The sequence below is a fragment of the Trachypithecus francoisi genome, unplaced genomic scaffold (assembly GCF_009764315.1).
Source record: "Trachypithecus francoisi isolate TF-2019V2 unplaced genomic scaffold, Tfra_2.0 Lachesis_group17, whole genome shotgun sequence".
In the NCBI taxonomy this organism is placed as follows: Eukaryota; Metazoa; Chordata; class Mammalia; order Primates; family Cercopithecidae; genus Trachypithecus; species Trachypithecus francoisi.
The window spans coordinates 93,940,422-93,959,378 of NW_022681462.1; the positions used below are offsets into that span (position 1 = coordinate 93,940,422).

An 18,957-nucleotide genomic window follows, 5' to 3' on the forward strand; every position below is an offset into this window, starting at 1 on the left:
TAGCCAGGATGTTCTCGATCTCCTGACCTTGTGATCTGCCTGCTTCGGCCTCCCAAAGTGCTGGGATTACAGGCATGAGCCACCGCACCCGGCCTATAGCAGGTATTTTTAATATTAAAATATGAGAAACAATCTCAAAGTCCAACTATCCGGAACACTTTAAATTAATTCAATTATTATAAAATAAAAAAACCCTGCAGTTTCATTAGAAAATTAGAAAGAAAAATTGCCCCACATTATTCTAAAATGATGTGTCAGTTATGGTTATAGTTGTATAAAACTTAAAAGCAGAGGGATTAAAAATAGAAAGGGATCATAAAAATTGCCACAGCAGGGGGTCAAAATAAGTTCTTTTTTTTCCATTTATAAGGTTTCAAGATGATTTAATAATATATTTTTAAAATAATTGTTAATGTCCACAAAAATAAAACTCCAAACTAGTGAATTCTAAACTTCTGCACTGGGACTTGTACCTTGAGTCTAAATTTCCAATTTAACATAATAGTCCTTTTAGTCCATGATGAAGTACAAGATGACTTGTAGAAAAGGTAGATTTGAGAAATTCAAATTTGCACTTTCAATCAAAATATATTCTAAGAGCCATAATTACTTCTGGCTGATATAGAGTGCTATGTCCTGCTAACCTGGCCAAGCGTCTTTCAAGATAAATGTGCAGAGTTGCCATAAGCTACTGGTTGAAGTCCCTCACCCTGGTTACTCAGATAAGAAAAAGAGCTGTTGGCTGAATTTGATTATAGTTCATGCTCCAGCACTGACTGACCTCTCTTTGAGGCACCCTATTCTCATCTGCGAACTTGATCAGAGTAATCTTGACCTTGTCTATTTCATTAAACTGGATTTAGTTAAGATTGGCTCAGGAGTTGCCTGATATCCTGTGTTGAAATCTCCAAAGTTTGAACTGGAATTCTGGGACCATCAGATGAACGACATCAAAATCACTTCAGCAGCTCCTTTGAAAGCATAGAAAACTCAGCCTCACCCTCAGAGATTCAGCTGGTTTGGGAGATGACTCTGGCAACTATACATTTTAGAACCTTCACTAAAGGTGACTTCCTGTACCATGTAATGAAGTGGCTTGAACTCGACTAACCTTTCAGCTGATAATAATTGTAAATTGTGGGGTGAGGAAGAACCCAGTACTTGAAAATACTGATACGGACCCCAAAACAGGCAGACACTGGGAGATAATTCAATCTGTGAAAGAAGGAAATCACAGTGAGCAAAATCTGTGTTTTTAAAACTTTTTCCCTGATGATTGGCCCAGTCTGCACAGCATGTGGGTATAGAGTTCAAGCATAAAGTAACCATATTACTAGGCTGGGAAGTCAGACATTAGGATTAGAGGATATCATATTGTCTGAGAATTGAAGAGGAAACCTTAAAAAGGAAGGAAACATGGGGGAGCCTCAAAATCTGTATACAAATTTCCCTTAAATTCTTGGCTGAATCCTAAAATGAATCATGTGGTCAATACTTCAAAAGGCCCAGAGAAAAACAACCAATAAAATATTGAAAGAGCTGAACACAGATTTTAGCAGCTTCTAAGTACAGGGTAGAGAGAGCTTGAAATTAGGTACTATCAAGCCAGGATTTATAACAACTATGATAAATATGCTAAATAATATATAGGGAAATGTGGTATAGTAGGAGAAAAGATGAAGAATGTAAGAAGAGGTATGAAAATTGCAAATAACAGCAAACTGTAATTCAAGAATTAAAATATATGGCAATAAAAATTCAAAAATTAAATGAGTATGATTAAGAGCAAATTTTAATAGAACTGATATTGAAGACAGAGTAGCAAAAATAATACTAGCTGAAATACGGAAAAACAGATTGCAAAATATGAACAGAGATATGATCTGTGAAACAAAATCAAGTGGGCTAATATGCATGTAACTTACTAAAAAGAAAGAGAGAATGAGGAATTCATATTTGAGGAAGATTGACTCAAAATGTTTAATTGTCAAAATTGGTAAACCACAGATAAGGTCTGCAAATCCCACAAAGGATAAATGCAAAGAATATTCCACCTAAGTACATCATAGTCAAACTGTAGTAAATCACTAATTTTAAAAAATGTCTGAAAAGCAACTAATTAAAAAACTACAAATAACTGTGTGGTAAACGATACATTACACATAGGCTAAAAATAATAAGAATGACAGCTGACTATGAATTCAAAATAATGGTGACAAGAAGAGAATGGAGTGATATCACATTGCTAAAAATTAAAAATACAGTCTATATCCAGCAAACATATGTTTTAAAAAGGAAGGTGAAATGGTGACATCTCACATAAGTGAAAGTCAGTAAAATGTGTTATTAGCAGTCTTGCACTACAGGAACCACTAAGTTCTTCATACTAAAGGAAAATGATAACAAATAAAAATCAGGATCCCTGAGAAGGAATAAAGAGGAGTACTGTGGTAAAGATGTGATTAATATGAAAGTTATTTTCATTTTTTCTTAAATTCTCCAAAGGAATTATTTAAAGACAAAAACAACAATGTACTACGGGTTTTATAGAAAATTTAGAAGTCAACTATGACAACAATAATACAAAGAATGGAAGGTGGTGTATGTTTCTTAACTATACACCAAGTAATCTAATCTTTTTTTTTTTTTTGAGACAGAGTTTCAGTCTGTCGCCCAGGCTGGAGTGCAGTGGCCGGATCTCAGCTCACTGCAAGCTCCGCCTCCTGGGTTTACGCCATTCTCGTGCCTCAGCCTCCCGAGTAGCTGGGACTACAGATGCCCGCCACCTTGCCCAGCTAGTTTTTTGTATTTTTTAGTAGAGACGGGGTTTCACCGTGTTAGCCAGGATGGTCTCGATCTTCTGACCTTGTGATCCACCCATCTCAGCCTCCCAAAGTGCTGGGATTACAGGCTTGAGCCACTGTGCCCAGCCAAGTAATCTAATCTTAATTCAATGCCAGAATTCCTAGATCAAACTATAGAAAATAATACAAAGCTAAAAATTCAATAAATAAAATAGGTAGAATTCTGAAGATATTTCCTTAACTCAAAAAAGACAGGAAAGAAATAACAGAAGGAATAAATAGAAAAATGGCAAGATATTAGACTTAAAACACAAGCATACCAATAATTACATTAAATATAATTGGACTAACCCCTCCAATTAGAACACAATATTTTCAGAATAGATTTTAAAAAGGCATAGTTATGCAGTGTTACACATAGGTTGGAAGTAGTAGGATGCAAATACTAAGCAAAAGAAAGATAGTGTAGTTGTATAATGTCGGGCAAAGTAGACTTCTAGACAAGGAGTATAAGCAGAGGTAGAGGGATATTTCAAAATGATAAAAGGAAATCTCTCAGTAATAGCAGAAATAAATAAAAAATCATTAAGGACATGGACGATTTGAGTAACACTTTTAAATAACTTGATCCTATAGGCATATATAAAACATCATGTTAAACAACTGCAGAAAAAAACATTCTTTTGAAATGTATATGACACGTATACCAAGATACACTACGTGGACCATAAATAGAGTCTTAACACATTTCAAAGCATTGAGTTCATGCAGTATATACTCTCTTTTTCCACTAGAATTAAACTAGAAATCATAAATAATTCCTATAGAATATTTGAAAATTAAGGGACATATTTTTAAATAATGCTAACGTCAAAGAAAAAGATTTATAAAGCCAATATATTTCTAACTAGATTCATCATGGTAAAAAAAGAAAAAAAAAGATTGAAAACAAAAGTTATCACATTCCTCGAAAGTCTTCACAGGTTATTGTAGTAGGCAAAGTGATAATCTCTGGTCTAAAGGATGCCACATATTTCCTACTTAACTTGTGGCCTGCCATTTCTCTAATCCATTCCACCATACCTCCAACCTTTTTCTACCTCTTCAGAACTTAAAATCTTCCAGGGCACTCTGATTTTGCCCATAGGATCATGTCCTGGCTTCTTAATTTGATATAAAATATACTTCATGACTATTTCTTGCTTATCCAACCTCTCTCATTTTCACTTTCACCTATATCTTGCATTCCAGCTATAAAACCAAAACATGTAAGTAAATTTTTATTGATTCAATGATGCACGGTTTTCATATTTTAACATCTCTAATATTGGGATGTATTTTATGATCAATAGTATCAAAAGTGACACAGTTGGAATAGAACAAAAGACTATTTGGTCCTAAAGCCTTTGCCATTCCCACTTCCCATGAGTCCTTTCCTAGCAATGCTCCATTACTTATCAAATTAGGTGTATGATTTTCAGAGCTCTCACAGTATCTTTTCACTATATTGTAAGGATTTTTCTTCCACATCTTTCTGATTTGTGACACAATGAAATAATTTATTTCTGTATCCTTAAGACTTAGCAGAGTGTCTGATACATAGCAATGCTGCATAGTATGAAGTCTAAGAAATTAATCAATGACGTATCCCCAACCAGGTGACTTTCCTATCCCCCCTTCCAACCATATCCATTATAGTGTCAGTGACACTGGAAAGTCAAACAACCTGAAGATAGGATTATGGTCTGGAACTGAGAAGCCTAACCTGTAAGGCAGTGACAAGAAACGGTTTTCATCTTAGCACTTATTCTTAGTGTTCAGAAACACCCCGAACCTATCTTAGCTCAGTGAGAAGTGCAGGGATTCATACCTGTGTCATCTTCCCTGGACATGGCTGGGTGGAGGATGGGAGAGTGGCAGCATTCCTGTGATGGGTTTGCTGTCTATGCTTGAAAGAATCCTCAGGCCGGGCGCGGTGGCTCAAGCCTGTAATCCCAGCACTTTGGGAGGCCGAGACGGGTGGATCACGAGGTCAGGAGATCGAGACCATCCCGGCTAACACGGTGAAACCCCGTCTCTACTAAAAAATACAAAAAAAGCTAGCCGGGCGAGGTGGCGGGCGCCTGTAGTCCCAGCTACTCAGGAGGCTGAGGCAGGAGAAGGGCATGAACCCGGGAGGCGGAGCTTGCAGTGAGCTGAGATCCAGCCACTGCACTCCAGGCTGGGCAACAGAGCGGGACTCCGTCTAAAAAAAAAAAAAAAAAAAAAGAAAAGAAAGAATCCTGTTCTCTCCACCCTCAGGGCCTTTTCTGTTACTGTTCCCTCTATTTGGAAAAGTCTTCTCCTAGATATGACTCTCTGCCACTCCCTCACTTCATTCAAAATTCTGTTTAAATATCAGTTGATCAAAGAGGCAGACCTTGCCATTCATTCTAAAACAGCACATTTCACCATCACATAATTCACTATGTATTTATTGGACTTTTAGAATTATTTGTTGCACTTATGTTTAAAATTATTTGTTGCACTTATGGACACTTTATATTGTCTGATATATTTTTGTGTATTCACTTATTGTTTGTCTCCCCCGTGTAAGCTCCATGAGGGCAGATACTTTATTCTGTTCACCAGCCACCTGAAGAATGCTCAGCATATAGGAAATGTTGAATCAATAACAATTGAGTGCAGTATCCTCTGTGTCCTCTTCCCTTGGTGGCAGTAGTAGCAAACAATAAGTATGAGAAAGGATATCTATGTTCTTAAATAATCTATTATCCATAAGATGGATCAGTTTTGCAAAATATATTGTATTTATGCCTTACAGATTCTACATCTCTAACCATTTACTCATTTCTTGTTCTCTTCTTAATTTTACACCTCTCCACGTCTCTCTTTCTGGTCTTTACCACAAGAGACATTCGCTGTTTCTCTAAGAAGAGAATTTTAAAACACCTTTAACTATCCAGTCCAAAGAACCATGCTTTTTGTTTTCTTAATGAATGCTATTAAGGAGTTCAGATTATTGACCCCTACACTTTTAATTATTCTCCTTCGCAGGTATTTTCTGAAAATAGTCCTCCAAAAAGCCTAGACTGTGATAAATTGGGTCATTTGTTAGTATCTCAAGGTCAGTTTGAGTACCAGTCCCAACGCTGAATTTTCTTTTTAACAGTGTTTGGCCTCTTGCAAGATACAGAGCCAAGTTAAGAAGAGAGGAAGAATAGTCCTGTCTTGAATGTTAACATTAAACTTAAAAACTTTAGGAAAGAGGATAGTGCAGTTGTCTAGTTCAATCTGCATGTTATAAAAAGTCACTAGTAATGGTTCCAATAACACATTTAAGGAGTATATTGGTTAGTATATAGTTTCAGTACCTTGTGACAAAAATTGAAAATAACAGTGGTATATACAAGGCAGAAATTTCTTTGCTTCTTCCAAAAAGACTGAAGATGCCATGGAGATGGCAGCTGTGGGCTTTGAATCTCTAAGGAGCCCAGGCTCCTTTTGATCCAGTTTCTCGAACATTCCCAGAGTTTTCTTTTTGTCTACAAAGTCGTAAATTGTACAGTACTTCATCTCCATGCCAGCCAGCAAGAAAGAGAAAATAGAGTTGGGAGGGGCACACCTCATCCCTCCGGGGCCTAGGCAGGAAACCGAACATCACTCCTGTTTACACCTCATTTTTCAGAACCTAGTCACACCAAGATGCAAGATAAATAATGTTTATTCTTGGAAGCTGTGTAGAGAACTCAATATTAGACTTGCTCTTACTATAGACAGGGAGCGTGGTTAATGGCATATAGCTAACAGTTTTTTGTCATGGGAATAGTGGGTAGGATAGTATTGGTGTCTTCAGTCCTATCTGATCAAGAACCATCAGTGGAAGACTTGGAATTCTTCTCATCGATTTCCCTTATGGCCCAGAATGTGGTCTTCTAACAAAACAAGCTGGTCATTTAGACAGAGTCACTAGAGCTGTGTCTCAGTTTTGTAGGCACAGAAATATATGGGGAAAGATTTGTGTCAAGCATACTCTCTGCTATGTTCTGAATATTTATGTCCTCCTAAGATTCCTATGTTGAAGTCCTTAACCCCAAAGTGAGGATGTTAAGAAATAGGACTTTGGGGAGGTGATTAGGCCTTTGGGGAGATGAATGGAATTTGTTTCTACATGGAACAGGCCCCGGAGATACCTTTCAATCCTTCTACCATTTGTGGTTAGAGTGAGAGGACAGGTGTCTATGAGGAAGAGGGTCCTTTCCAGACACTCAATCTGTCAGAGCCTTAACCTTGGATTTCCTAGCCTCCAAAGTATGAAAAATAAATTTCTATTGTTTATAAGCTACACAGCTTATGATAGTTTGTTATTTTAATAACAACCTGAATGGACTAAGATATTCTTTAAAAATGGATGTATAAACCAGAAAAAGAAGCTAACTTAGAATGAGAAAAATAGTTATTGATTGGCACAGGCAGTTTGTGTTAACAGGATCATATGGGAAGCTGTTAGGAAAGCCAAGGGATAATGGGAAGCTGCTGAATGAATACAAAGAATTACAAAAGACACCAGTTATTTCAATAAAAGTTCATAAAAATTATAAATGTAAGTAACATCTGAAACAGGTCTTATAGACTTTTAGAACTTGGAGGATATTTAAAGATCATTTAATTCAGTCTCCAATTTTGAGAAATAAGGAACAGAGGTCCAAAGTGGAAAAGTGACTCAGTGAAAGATCTCATAGCTCATTACAGGGAGAACGAGGCAAAAATGAAACAAAACAAAACAAACATATTTCTTCATTTCTAATACAAGAGTCTTTTTCAATGTAATTTACACTGGATTTCATTGTTTCATTTATGGAATTATTCATTCAACAAACTTAAATATTTTAAAAGCGTATTTAAATAAATAAAAACACAGCCATATAATTACCACCCAGATTAAGAAACAGAATGTGATCGGCACCTCAGAGGGGCCCGTAATGTTTCTTCTATTCACTATGTTCTATGCAAAAGTAACCACTATCTTTATATATAACACCATAGCTTAGTTTTGTTATGTTAAAAATTTGATGTCAACAGAGTACTATGTACTCTTTTGTTCAGCATTATATTAACGAGGTTCATCATATTGTTGCATGCAAGAGCAATTCAATGACTTTTATTGCCGTAGAGTATGCTACTATATGAATACAGCACAAATTATTTGTCTACTGTACTGTTGGAGATTTTTCTCCAGTCTTTTGCTATGAGTAATAACACCTCTTTTAAGATTCTTGTACACATTTTTTGTTACACCTGTGTACACATTTCTAAGATCCGTAACTGAATGAAATTGCTGGGTCACAATATATGAGTATTTCCAAGCCTAGCAGAAACTTCCCAAAGCTATTGTTATCAGTTTAAATGCCCATTAACCGTGTATGTGAGATCCAGGGACGTCACATCCTCAGCAGCACTTGGTATTGTCAATATTTTCAACTTTACTTTGTGGTTGGTGTGTAGTGAAGAGTAGAAATAAAAAGAACTTCCGGCTGGGCACGGTGGATGACGCCTGTAATCCCAGCACTTTGGGAGGCCGAGGCGGGTGGGTCACGAGGTCAGGAGATCGATACCATCCTGGCTAACATGGTGAAACCTCGTCTCTACTAAACAAAATACAAAACATTAGCCCGGCGTGGTCGTGGGCACTTGTAGTCACAGCTATTCGGGAGGCTGAGGCAGGAGAATGGCGTGAACCCGGGAGGTGGAGCTTGCAGTGAGCCTAGGTCGCGCCACTGCACTCCAGCCTGGATGACAGAGCAAGACTCTGTCTCAAAAAATAATAATAATAATAAAATAAAATAAAAAGAACTTCCTTAGCTTAATAAAGAGTTGCTACCAAAAATCTACAGTAAACATTATACTTAATGTTGAAACTTTAGAAGCTCTTTCTTTAATATCAGGAACAATATGAAAGTACTTGTTAACATGGTTTCTATTTAATCTTATACTGGATGTTCTAGTCAGTGTAGTAAAACAAATAAAATGAAATAAAATATTTAAGTAAAATTATGCAGGAAAATTGTGAAAAGGAGATCCTGAGGGATGATCAGTCCTACTGGCTTTTAAAATAATAACTAAAGCTACAGTAAGTTTTATGGCCTAAACCGAAAGCATTAAAACACAGACCAATGACAAATAATATAAAATTAAGAAATAGACCCACATATAGACGAAAAAATGTAGAATATGATAAATAGGACATTTCAAATCAATAGGGAAAGAGGGCTTATTCAACTGTGTAGCCAATACGATAATAAATTTGGATCTATACCTCACTTCTTATAACAGTATAAACTGCAAATAAATGAAATATTTAAATCTGAATTAATGAAAATATAAACCTACTAGAATAAAGCACAAGATAATTTCTTTAAAAAGGGCCTTTGTAAGCGGGATACAAAATAAAACATTGATACATTCTATTTCATAATGGTATGGCAAAATCACCAAAAATATAGGCAAAAATAATTGTAACACATTCACAAACAAAGGGCTAATAAGCCATTTGCCTTGTTAAGGCAAAGAGCTAATTTTCCCAATTTCTAAAGAGCTTCTGTCAATTTCTAGGGGAAAAACCAGACCTTATTTATTTATTTATTTTATTTTGAGATAGAGTCTCACTCTGTCACCCAGGCTGGAGTGCAGTGGCATGATCAAGGCTCACTGCAACCTCCGCCTCCCGGGTTCAAGCTATTCTCCTGCCTCAGCCTCCCAAATAGCTGGTAGTACAGGCACATGCCACCAAGCACGGCTAATTTTTTGTATTTTTAGTAGAGACAGGGTTTCACCATGTTAGCTAGGATGGTCTCGATCTCTTGACCTTGTGATCCACCGGCCTCAGCCTCCAATGTGCAGAATTTATTTTTCAAAAAATATGATTGAACTGACAAAGTTAAAAAGAAAGGTCCAAGACTACTGGAATAAAATCAATATATAAACATTAATAGCATTTATCAAAAAATAAGTGTATCACCAATTTACAATATGTACATTCAACTTAGATATAACAAAAACATCTGTGAATAAACCTATTAAACAAAACCACAAGATTTTCTCAAAAAAATATAAAATTCTATCAAAAATGTAAAATATGTTATTAATATTTATGATGAGAAAAAAATGAAAACCCTATCAGATAAATGGGCAAACATATAAACAGGCAAATCAGATTAGAGAAACACAAATGACTAATAAACATATGAAAAGATGCTCAGACTCACTGGTATTTAGGGAAATACAAATGCAAACAACCACGAGATATCACTTTCCAACTGCCAGAGTGGGAAAATTAGGAAGATGGATAATGCCAAGTATGGATGGGAACTGTGGTTACAGAGACTCATATGCACAGCTGCTGAGAACACAGACTAGAGGAATCACTCTGGAAAGCAATTAGGCAGTACTTAGTACAGATAGGTGTATGTATATCTTATGGCCTAGCATTCTAATGTATCTATATATATACACACATACATATACACCATACCCATGAGGTGGCAAGGACCAGGGAAAATTATAGCAGCACTATTTGTTGTAGTGCAGAGCTAGATGCAGTCCAGGGAAGCCTACTAGTTAGAGAAGTACAGCATAATGGATGCATAGAAGCAAATCAGGCAGCACTCAGTAGTCTGAGATGGATCTATGGTGTAAATAGATCTTAAAAACTGAGTGCTAGGTGAAAAAAAGAGAAACACCATGAGATCCATAGCACGACATCATCATTTGTGTGCATTTACAGTACGTACACATAAAAATTCTTGCTAATATGATGATGTACAAATAGAGATATATATATTAAGCAAATTAGACTGGGGTCCTATGATGAAGATGAGGGGGATGAAAATTAAGATCATAAAGAAAAAGAAGTCAATCAATAAAGAATGTGAGATTTCACGGATCAATGATTGTGATAGGCCATGAACATAGGCATATGTTAGCTTTTTGCAAAACAGTGTGTGTATATGCACATAAATGTGTATGTGTATCCTAAAATCTTTCATGTTCATTTACTAAGTGACTCCATATCCAGAAATATATTCTAAGAAAATAACCCAAAATAAAGAAAAATATATCCAAAGATATTTATTGCAGCATGGTTTTCAATATTAAACAGTGTAAACAATGCAAATATTTAACAATAAATACAGTGATTAAATAAGCCATGGCCTATCCAGTTGATATAATACTTTGCAACCATTAAATTGATGTTTACATGGAGTTTATATTGACATTGGTGATGCTAATAGCATATTAATAAGTAAAATGTATGATATAAAATTGTATTTGTGTGAATACAATTAAAATTGAGATATGCTTTGAAAGGTTAATAGAGGAAAGTACAAATATGTGAATAGTGGTTTTATATGAGTGGTAGAATTATAGACAATTTTTTTCTTTCTTCCTGCATTTTCAAATGTAATTTAATGAATAGCTATTACTTTCAAAAAAGTAAGACAAATTATACCAAGAAAATAAAGCATTACTTCTAGTTTAAATGCAAATATCCTAAGAAATACAACCAATTACGAGCTGTCAGTACTTTTCCTAAGTGCAAGGACACAGGACAAATTATGTAGCCACCTGAGTCCCTGGAACTGGGAAGAGCCAGTGAATGCTAGTTTCTTTAAATAACAGGGTGTTCAACTAGATGCTTTGACTAAGTCACTAGAGATAGAAAAGAGGTGGAATGCTATACTGAGAGCTAGAAACATCCACAGTATAATAATGGGAAACTGGTTTAGACAACTCTTAAACCAACATTGAGGAAATACAATGTCTGTTTGGGCTGCTATGATATAATACCATAAACTGTGTTGCTTATAAACAATATACATTTATTTCTCCCAGTTCTGGAGGGTGGGAAGTCCAAGATCAAGGTGCCAGCAGATCTATGTCTGGTGAGGGACTGCTTTCTGGCTTATAGATGATGCCTTCTCGCTGTGTCCTCACATGGTGTTAGAAGTGAGCAAGTTTCCTTGGACCTATTTTGTAAGGGAACTAATCCATTTGTGAGGGCTTTTCCCCCGTGTTTTAGTCAACTCCTGAAAGGCCCCACCTTCTAATATCATCACCTAGGGGGTTAGGATTTCAACATATGAATTTTAGGAAGACACAAAGATTCAGACCACAGCCTACAGGGAGAGAGGATTTTTGAGGACAGTGGTGCACTGTGAGTCCTCCCAGGTCTCCTGGGCATAAGATGGGGCAGTTCTGTCTCACCTCAGGCCTAGCACAAAGGGCTTCAGGAAACCACTGGAGATTCCTTCATTGGGATTCACTCCCAGGATATCCAGAGGACAAGAGGCTGGCCAACTGCAGGATTAGCCTGTGCTCCCATGTTGGATATAGGCTACATGCAAGAGAAAGCTTGGGTGGGATCTCCTGATATTTCACCCAGCAGAGCTGCTAGGCAGAGGAATTGCTTCTTACCTTACCTGGTAACAGGAGGGAGCATATGGTTGCTGAAAAGAATACATTCATCCAGGTCGAGGGGTCCAGTTGCAGTATCAGGGGTTGGTGCTTGGTGAGTCTCCTAAGAGCATCCAGGAGACAAAGATCCAGTTCTAAAATTCTGCTAGGCACAGGAAAAACACAATGTTTTTATTAAAAGTTCCAATGAAGTCATACATTTCCTGACTGCTTTACCAGCCTTCCTCCACCATCCTCTCTACATCACCCCTCCCCTAACCCCTACACACGCACATGCTCTAGAGGAGTGGGGTCTAGAGTTATCAACATAGGTCAAAAAGTGAAGACAGGCAAAACTGTTCCCACTGGGAAAGAGGCAAGTCCCAGGACTTTTAATAAAGTTGTAAATGGACTCTTTGAAGGGTATAGGCTTTCCAAGCACCACTTGAGATTTTGTTTCTGCAACTTGGAGCACCATAGAACTTTCTGTTACCTAAGAGAGAAGAGAAAAAGTTAATGAACTGGCCTGACTTGACCCAGTGACAGGGGAGAAACTACCTTCATGAATAAATGTAGGATTAAAAAAAAAGATAGTTTTGATTGTATTACTTCATGCCAGTTGCATGTGTATTTCACTGATGTGGTGATTTGGCAGATGGACGTCCTGAGTATGAGCACCAGGAAAAGCTAGTTGGAGGCTACTTGGAAAGCTAGGCAAGATCTCATTGCAGTGGTTCTCAAAGTGTGGTCCTGAATCCTGTGGGGTCCCTGAGACTCTTTTACAGGATGCACAAGCTGAAAACCATTTTCACAATTCTACCATTTTGGCTTTTCTACTCTAATTCTTACACAAGTGTTTACAGGAGTTTGACAAAGTTTACAAGATGTGTTATATGAGAACAGTTTGAGTGCAAAGGCAGACATAAGAATCCAGTTGTCTTCTATTAAAACAGTCATTAAAAAGATTTGCAAAACTGTAAAACAATGCCACTCTTCTCACTTTTCTCTTTGGAAAATATAGTTATTTTTATAAAAAAGCATCACTATGTAACAGGTAATAGGTTTGTGATTTGGTATTTTAAAATGTGTTAATATTTTAAAACTTAGTATTATTTCTATCATGGCAAATGTTGATAAATATAATTTACATAGACAAAAGCTCTTTGTCTCCCCCAATAATTTAAAGGCCCTAAGACCAAGAAGGTTGAGAACTGCTGTGCTAATGAAATAGGCAGAGGCTCCAAAGGGGAGACAGAGTCTGTGAGGAACTGAAGCCTCTACAGACTGAGGAATACAATATTTACACAATTTCCTCTCACTTTTAAAAGTCTGAGTAAACACACAAATAAAAACATAACTTTTATAATAAAGAGTCACACATGTAAGATCTTCCTCCAGTATACAACAGAGATAAACCTTGCAATAGAGTTTTCAGTTGAAAGGGCGGAGAAGTTAACTGTAAGCATTGGGAAGTCCTTAAAAGCAGAACATAGATGAGAGTGCAATAGCTCTCAGTGAAGGATAGGAGGATAATGCCTGGAGAACCCTCTGGCCATGGGAACACAGCTGTGGGTACTATTTTTAGACTTTCAGTGCAGCTCAGATGCAGTCATTGAATAAAATATTAGGATGAAGTATTTGTACTTCCTTTAATAGAAGAGTGTCATAGTCCATTTGGGTTAAAATACCATGAACTGAGTGACTTATCCACAACAGAAATGGATACCTCACAGTTCTGGAGGCTGAACATCTGAGATCACAGTGTCAGCATGATCAAGTTCTGGTGAGTGCCCTCTTAATGGTTACAGATTGCTATATTCTCATTGTATCCTCACATGGATAATAGAGAGAAAAAGCAAGGTCTTAAGTGTCTTTTTATAAAGGTACTAATTCAATTCAAGAGGGGGTCCACCCTCATGATCTAACACTTCCCAAGGGCCCCATCTCCTAATATCATCACTTTGGGGGTTAGGATTTCAACATATGGATTTGGGGAGAATACACATATTGAGTCCATAGCAAGTAGTTCATATATTCATTCTAAGAAACACCCATTTTCATTGTCCTCAGATCACCTCTATTTGAATACAATTTTAGTTGCCCTTTGACTTTTATCGAGAAGTGTTTGAACTACTTCGTGTTTAAAATTCTGCTAAGGGGGTTAAAAAATGAGTAAGAGAAGACTCATTCTCTCCAAAGATTTATCACCTAAGTGGAGACAAATAAAACACATTCAAAAATTAGGAAACCTGCAATCTCAGTGATAAAAGAAAATTCACTTAGTATTTTAACTTAATTCAGCTAATGTCTGTTGATTGCCTTTTATGTACAAAGCATTGTGGGTGGACAGGTTTATAGACATTTAATTAGCTTCATCCTAACGTTGTGAGTTAGAGTTCATAGTCTCCTGTTAAAAGGCTGAGGGATAGAGGCTCAGGGCAGTGACTAGTCTAAGATCACACAGCCAGAAGCAAAGAGCTGGATGTGTAGCCATGTGTTTTTCAAGTCCAATGTCCTTTCCCATATACCATCTTTCTCCGAGACAATTTACTGAGTGGGTTTCATTTATTTCGGTCTAATTTGATCTCCAGTGAGTTCATGGTTCCTGAGGAACAACTAATCTCATTTAGAAATGGATACCAGATATTTTTTCATGAGAATGGTCATGGGTAACTTGTTTTACTGCAGCATCTCATGGTAATGCTCTCCTAGCTAAGTTAAATAGGGATCTTTATATGTGTAAATAGGTCTGTCATTCAAATTTGTGCCTGGCCTGTCTCATGTCATTTACCCTGTTGTTAGGCCTGGCCATTCACTAAACAGTCATTATTTTGTACAACTATTGCAGGTTGTTGCTGGAAAAATTTTAATTAAAATTAATTAAAATTGCAAATATGCTTTTTATCCAGAATATTTAACTTCTTATAAGAAACTGAAAGCATGCTATGCATTGACATTTTTTCTTGTTCAGCTTATTTTTGAAAGACATTTTTCCCAACACATGATCAACAGCATAGTATTTATTGATGAATAAATGAAAAGTCCTTTGAGAATTACCTTGGACCCCTGGTAACCAACACAGATGCGTTGACTATTATCCAACAGATGCACCTCTGTTTCTAAAGTTGAGGATGAAAAACAAAAGAATCTGAAAATTGAGGCTTGATTCCATTTTGATATTTGAACATGTACTTGAGACTTTCATTCCAGGAGGCTGGACATCAATTATAGGTGATTAGTGTGTGTTACACAATTGGTCCAGAGTTTGAATGGATTTGCCTTTTTGAATACCCTGATACCTACCTCTGTAAGGTAGATCATTTTGAAAAATTAAGAGCTCATCTTTATTAAGTGGCCACTACTAGAACTTTGATATAAATACTCCCATGCATTCACTGAAAACATTAAATGGGTTTTGTTCTATAAGAAAAAGGTGGAGGGAGACCTTTGATTATTCCAGGAAAATCTTATAAGGTTCAGACAGATGTAATGTTTTGATCAGAACCCCTGAGTTAAAGTGCTGGTTCTACTAAATTCAAGATATGTGATACTGAGTTGGGTGTTTTTCCCCTTCCAAGCCTCAGTGCCCCTATTTGTATGCTGGGAACAGTAAGACCTGACAGACACAAGGTTGGTCATGAGGACAACTGACTATGTAAGCTACACATTTCTGAGCAAATGTCAATAATTATTCTTCTGATGGTGTAGACTTAGTTGTCTCCTTACATTATTTCATCATTATAAGCAAATATGATATTTAGGACACTCTTGTAAGTAATAAAAGGTTTTTCAAAGGAAACAAAATCATTGTGGTCCTATAAGGTTGGAGACTTAAATATTTGTTATTTAAAATTACTCTGATGGATATTCTTCCTCTAAGCAGCCCTTATTAAATTCCAAATGTAATTCTATTGGAAAAGTAGAACTACAACATCAGCAATACTCCTAGACAGTTCTTGTCAATTTGACAGATTTGACAGGCAGATAAATTTAATTTATTAAAAGATTCCGTCTAGCATTTTTAAAAGACAAGGGGTTTGTACACTGTAAATGGACTGTTTTCACAGCCTTATTAAAATAAATGCATAAAGTCAGCTGTTTGTCTTTGTATTTCATTAACATTAAGGAATTGTAGTCCAGTAGCTGACGGTCATATACCTGGATATTTTGGCAAACTTATCAATTTTTGTATATCATCTGGAATTTCTCCTTCTGAAAGTAAATGGGAATTGCACACAAGAAAGAACATTTCGTTTGTATGATGTGCCGAATTTCATAGGGACATTTACTGTAGGTATTAGAGGCATTTAGAGAGCCGATGCTATGTGCCAAAGGCCATTGGAAACACATCAGCAAATTCAAGATTTCTTTGGACAAGAAGCTCAGATTTGTTTTTCTTCAAAGAAATGCAATTATTTATATTGAAAGAATACTGTCAAAGTTAACAGATTTTCTGTTTTGCTTTTTCCTTCAGAAGGCCATTTTAAATTAAACACAATATGCTTTAAAATTGAAATATGTATATAGATTGTGAGCCAATACCAGTTTTTAGAGTTGTTAATTCTCTTTTAGCAATTGTTGCACCTCAATTATTATTTCTACTTTGGAAAAGGGTCTTGGTCCTGAAACGTTCTGTACACTGCATCTGATAGTTGTCCTCATAGCTCCAACATCCTGCTTGTTCTTTCTCTTTGTAGCTCCCCTAGCTCCTCAGCACTGGCCTGTGGCCCTGTCTTCCTGTCTATCAGCTCAGCCTCTCTCCTTGGGTGAGGCTATCCTCTCACTTCATCTCTGCTTTGGGTCCAGCCCCCTTCCAAGAAGCTCTTGTATGTTCACAGTTACCCATTAAAGAACCTGTCCCAACCCTGTGAACTGAATCTTAGGCAACCAATCCATCTATCAATCAAAGACCCTGTCTACAAATATACACTGGGAGGTGAATTAATTGGTAAATCTAATGCTAATAATCTGATCTTGGTAGTTCAACATCAAGAGGACTTCACTTAAACACATTTAAGCTGTACTTCTACAGGCTTCATAAGACCAAACTCACCCTAAAAATAGTATTTAATATACAATGACAGAAGATAGTCTATTATATTTAAATAACAAGAAGGTATATTTATCCATATTTCCACCTAATAATAAAAAGTTAACAAAACTGTGTAATTATCTCAGAAGAATCATCCAAATACTCTATGCCAGTCAATGACTGATTTTTGAAGCTGAGGTATACCTTCAAGTGTTTCTTCCTTTGACCTCCTATGGTAATTTTTTAAAATTTATACCTGGGTAATTACCTATATTCCAGGCTGTAACGGATTATAGCTAATAGTGGGCCTGTCTCCTTTGTCCTGTCTCCTTCTTGAAATCTAGACTATGCTTTGTATCCACGTGAAATTAAAAAAAAAAAAACACAAAAAAACTTGCCTTTATTAGGGACCCAACAGATGTTTAAGGAGTTTATCTGCCACTAGGACATTAATTTGAAAATATAACTTACTGTTCTTGTTGTAGAATAGTTGTTTTTGAATTAAATGAGATTCAGATAATTAACTCAGCATTGATTGAGGACCTACTAAGGACCAGATACTAGTTACTAACCAATGAAAGATCAAAGTGCCAAGACACCTTCCTCACACTTATTTCAGAAGGCAATCAGGTTCTCATTAACTTAAATAGATTATGTTTGACATAGTTTAGGGGATGAAAACTGGAATATTAAATGGGTGGCATGATCATTACATGTTTGAAGAAAGTGCTACACCAGAAGTTCAAACGGGAGAGGATGGATTTGGCTAGTTTTAGCTGTTTTTGGAGGGAATGTTGCAGGAAAAGGAGAAGCGTCACAGAACAGTTGGTAAGTGAACAGGGTTCTCACCAGGACTCAGGAGGAGCAGGACTTTTACATGTGCCAAGGAGAGGAGAAGAATGTTCCATACAAGTGAAACAGCTTGAGCAAAGGCATACAATCACTAGGCTTTTGGGGAAAGGTAGGTGGTCCAGTACAGATGCCTCCCAGTGAGAATGTACTGTGAAGATCAGGGGGTGAAGCTTCAGAGGTTGGGAGCTGGGGTTGGAGGAGGGGAATACGGGACAGACTGGAGCAGAGCTTGCATGCTGCCAGGGAGTCTGGGTTTTATCTTATGATTTATAGAAAGCCCTTAAAGACTGTAAGGAAGTAACATAGGCAGAATTAATCTGGGTTTAGAGCCTTTGTTTTGTTGGCCTGTAAAGGATGGAGTAACTACCTCTCCTCCCATTTTCTTTCATAGATCCTGTCTTATAAAATTATACACAAATAAAGCAGACACATGCAAGGAGCACTGATTTCTGACATCAGAATAGTGAGGCTGCATAATGAAAAATCTCCTCCACTGTCTACTCTGGAAATTGCTCTCAGGGCAAAAGCAATGTTTTACCAGAACCCCTATTTACCTGGATTCGAATCCCAAATTAGTAATAATATTTCACTCTAAAGAAGTTCTCTAGAATTTTGACACTTTTTTTCTCAACAGGATATCGTGGTTTAAAATCCCAAATTAAAGTAGCTTGTCTTAGATACAGGTAAGCTTAACCATGTCCAGAACCAGATTAAACTAAATTAAATGTCCAGAGGTGCTAAGAGAATAACTCCCTACAAAAGTAAGGGGTGCTCCTCCTAGGAGTTCCAAGGAACACATCAATATAAAAGCATATA

At 36.7% G+C, this 18,957-nt stretch overlaps 1 long non-coding RNA gene across 1 annotated transcript in view; it reads right to left on the reverse strand.

Moving 5' to 3' along the window:
* The window catches only part of LOC117062709, a 57,191-nt gene extending 44,776 nt beyond the window's left edge, over window positions 1-12,415 (reverse strand). Inside the window, exon 1 of the long non-coding RNA XR_004428502.1 lies at window positions 12,284-12,415. This is a non-coding gene — a long non-coding RNA (uncharacterized LOC117062709). The remainder of the gene's footprint in view (window positions 1-12,283) is intronic.
* Between the last annotated feature and the right edge of the window lie 6,542 nt (window positions 12,416-18,957).